We start from the raw sequence: 4,227 nt of genomic DNA on the forward strand, positions 1-4,227 counted from the left end.
GAGAGAGAGGTCATTGACGAGTTTTTTACGCAACATAATTGGAAGAACACTAGAGAGAAAATGACATTCTTGTAACGACAGTCAGTCACTAAGAAAGATAGTGAACCATATTAGTTTGGTGGATCTCCATCCACCCGCGATTTTTACCCATCTTCATTGGGGTTTTCCGCGTCACCATTTTTGTGTGTTCATCCCCTTTGATCCCCTTTGCACTCTTTTGTCGCGTTGTCTTAAACATAATCCGGTTAAATCGTCCCAAACTTTAATTTCATTGTAAGTGATAAATTTTAGCATAAAAAACTGCCAACAAGGTGAAGTTGATTCAAGAGCGCATGAAAGCAGCTCAGGATCGACAAAAATCGTATGTCGATCAAAGGAGACGAGATTTGGAGTTTGCAATTGGAGAGAAAGTGTTGCTAAAAGTTTCACAAACCAAAGGAGTAATGAGGTTCGGTAGGAAAGGAAAGCTAAGTCCTCTGGTGTATTGAGAATTGGACTATTGGAGAGAATTGGACTAGTGGCTTAAGGTTAGCCTTACCTACAGAATTAGCCAAGGCTCATAATGTTTTTCATGTGTCTCAACTTCGTAAATACATTTCTGACCCCTCCCATGTTATACAATTGAACTAGATGAGACCCTCAGTTTTGAAGAACGTCCTGTTAGAATCCTTGATTCCAAAACGAGAAATACCCGAAACAAGGCAATAAAGTTAGTCAAAGTTTTGTGGTCTAATCATCAAACCGAGGAAGCAACGTGGGAAACAGAAGACAACATGAAAAAGCGTTATCCTGAACTCTTTTCTGAGGTACGATTATCGAGTTTCGGGGACGAAACTCCTTAAGGGGGACCGAATGTAATACTAACAAAGCGCAAAGCTACTATTTCGTGAATATCAAATATCTAACTTTGAAGTTCGAGGACGAACTTTGTTTTTAAGGAGGATTATATGTAATACCCCAAATTTTTAAAGATTATTTTATTATTTATTAAGGTTTAATATTATTTCCACTTAAAATTATTTTTTGATAATGCGATTTTATTTGATAACTATGTTTATTAAAATAATGAATTCATTTAGTTTTGCTTTATTTGACAAGTTTCAATTAAATCATTAACTTGTGTTATTATTCATTTCATTATTTCTAATTAATCACACTCCTTAAATTTGTTTGTTGGTACCTTTGTTCGTGTTGTCCATCCACATTAGTAATCCAAAGCCCAAATATTAGTCCATAGTCCATATGTATTTTGCCAAAAAGAAAAGGGAAAAAAAAAGAAAGAAGATGAAAATGTGATTCTCATCATCTTCCTCCCTCTTCTTCATCTGAATTGCAATAGCTCACAAGGACCAATTTTGTCAACAATTTACAACTCTTGTCAGTAGAGTTGATCTTCAGTCCACAAAATCAGATTTTAGGGGGTAAAAGTTTCAAAAGCTACACCATAGCCTCACTTCCAGCATTAATGGAGCTTGACTAAGCTCCACAAGTTCAGAAAATTTTCTCTATAAATAGCAACCCAAACACATTCAATTGCTCAAGCAAACAAGTTAAACTTCAAAGGTTTGCTTCAATTCCTTTATCTTCTTCCTTAATTTCTGAAAATTGTTTTGAAAATTAAAAATGAAATTGAGAACCACCATTAACAACCTCCTCTGTTCCTTTTCACCACCTTTGAACCACCACAACAAAACCGCCTAAACCACCACCCCCGAACCACCTGAGTCGTGCCACCCACCGCGGCAGACGGAAACCACCAACTCCAAAACCCCGTTCGCAGCCCTTCACCCTCGCGACCCTCCCTTCGCGGCGCCTCTGCGGCACGTCTGCTGCTTCGCGACCCGTGCCTAGCCATCTGACCAGCGACCTTCTGTCCCACCTCGCCGAGCCTTGCCGTGCGCCGGCCAAAATCGCCGCACACCAGCACCACCTCTCACCAGTTTCGCTCCCCTGTTCCTCCTTCTTTCATTATCCCTTGCGTCGTTTCTCAAACTGAAAACTCCCTTTTCCTTTTTTTCCTTTTGCCTTTTGGTTACGTGTGTTTTAAAGTAGTTTTATTATTTTACTTTAACTTTAAAACCAAAACTCATAAACTACCTAAATTAGCTTACATTAATTAAGTTAGTATATTTTGATTGATTTAAATATTTTATAACTTGATAATGTTTTCTAATTTTCTAATTTAGAATAAGGAGTATAATAAAGTTAGTTTTTCATGTTTAAAATAATTGTTTAAGTTAATAAAATGAAGTTGAAGTAATCTTTGAGTACTTAAGATGATTTCATAAACGATTTACTTGATTTATAACTCTCTTAAGATCATTAAGAATTTCTGTAAAGTTATTTGGATTATTTAAATCGTTTATTATATATACATATATAAAAGGGGGTTATTTAGGAACTAACTTAGATTTCTTTAACATCTATTGTAGACTCCGATTTTGTAGACGAGGAATATCAAGAGAGCTAATCCGTTCGATGAACTTAACTTTTGGGCACGCGTCACGAGGTCATCTCCGATGTCCATCCAAACATAGATCCCGTAAGCGTAAAACGAATTAATTACGTGATTATTATGTGCTTATAAAATTTATAAGTATGGACTATAATTATGGATTATCGATTTAATGTGGATTATTAATACGAAGAACAAAATGGAAAATGATTATGGATTTCGATTATGAATCATGGCTATGGACGATGTACGATGACAAAGATGTTCATTATACCGTTATTAAAATCGGTTAATGTCATTTAATAATGTTATGATTATTATTATATTATTATGATCATTATTTTTATTATTATTATTATTATTATTATTATTATTATTATTATTATTATTATTATTATATTTATTATTATTATGATTATGATTGTTATGATTATTATTGTTATTATTATTATTATGGGAATTTATGAAAATTGGTATTAATAAAGACTTGTAATATTGAAATGATTATGAATCTGAAGTGATAAATGAACTCAAGTGATGGTCGTGTCTATGAAATGAATTATTGAAATCTCTATGAATGCATTGAGATTATGATGGATTGAAGATGTTCACACTGGATTGAACAAAATGATGTAAATTGAACAAGATGACGTAATTGTGTACGTGATTTATGTGATGACTTGATTAAAAGATGCTAATCACGTAAAGTGAAATATCGGAGGGAAATGATGAACATGTTGCCCTGTATGAGTGGTTCAGCGGCCCCTATAGGTTCTCTGGTTACTATGCTGATTATTCTGTTACTGTCTTCCTTCTATCTTGTTGTGATCCAAGTATAAGGGGTATGCACACTAGGTACTCTGTTATTATGGCCATTATGATATCCGTAGGTGGTTACAGGGGTTCGCCCCGGCCTACAAGTAGGTGGTTACAGGGGTTCCCCCTGGCCTACACTATTGAAATAAGTGGTTACAGGGGTTCGCCCCGGCTTACTGGCGTTCTCTTTCCTCTCCTTGAATAACTGGATTAGTTGGATTAATGATGTGATTATTCAGTGTATATATATGTGTATGTGAATAGGACTTCCAAAACTATTAATCTACTATTTTACAGAGTATTTTCAACTTAAGTATTTTACGGGATGGAGTTGGAATTACTCAGTTTTTCTGATTTTGGGAGCTTGTCTCTTTTCAATGTATTTGTGCAGGTGGGTGATCGATCGGGGGAACAAAAGGGATATCATTTAGAGTGTCATCTACTTAGCATATGATTAGCTTCCGTTGAAACTCTGAAACATTTAAATAATTAGTAATGTTTAACGAACGATTTACTTAGTTGTAATGATTAATGAATTTGAGTTTAGTTTGTTTTTAATTTAGCCTTGCATTTATTTCCAATGAGATAAGTACGGCGGTAGCGCCACCCGTCGAGTCAAACCCTAGTGGATTTATTTTCTCCCCCAAACCCGAGTTTTATCGAATGAAGAAGGGTTCGGGTCGGCGAGGGTGTTACAAAAACTGTTGCTAAGGTACTTCAATTTGGTTTTTACTAGCCTAGTTTATTTCATGATGCTAGTACCATTATTAAGTCTTGTGATCCATGCCAACGAACGGGAAATATTTCCCGTTTACATGAGATGCCCCAAACCCCCATTTTGAAGTTGAATTATTTAATTTGATGTATGGCGTACTAATTTTATGGGTCCTTTTCTCACTGCAGGAGGCAATAGTTTCATCCTTGTTGCCGTTGATTATGTGTCTAAATGGGTAGAG

At 35.4% G+C, this 4,227-nt stretch overlaps 1 long non-coding RNA gene across 1 annotated transcript; it reads left to right on the top strand.

Annotated features, from left to right (window-relative positions):
- Positions 1-927: 927 nt before the first annotated feature.
- LOC130589752 (uncharacterized) lies at positions 928-3,817 on the top strand. The gene is made up of 3 exons (XR_008967392.1): positions 928-1,563; positions 2,433-2,542; positions 3,663-3,817. It is a non-coding gene; the product is annotated as an uncharacterized LOC130589752 (long non-coding RNA).
- The last annotated feature ends 410 nt before the right edge of the window (positions 3,818-4,227 follow it).

The sequence above is a fragment of the Beta vulgaris genome, chromosome 8 (genome assembly GCF_026745355.1).
Source record: "Beta vulgaris subsp. vulgaris cultivar EL10 chromosome 8, EL10.2, whole genome shotgun sequence".
Lineage (NCBI taxonomy): Eukaryota > Viridiplantae > Streptophyta > Magnoliopsida > Caryophyllales > Amaranthaceae > Beta > Beta vulgaris.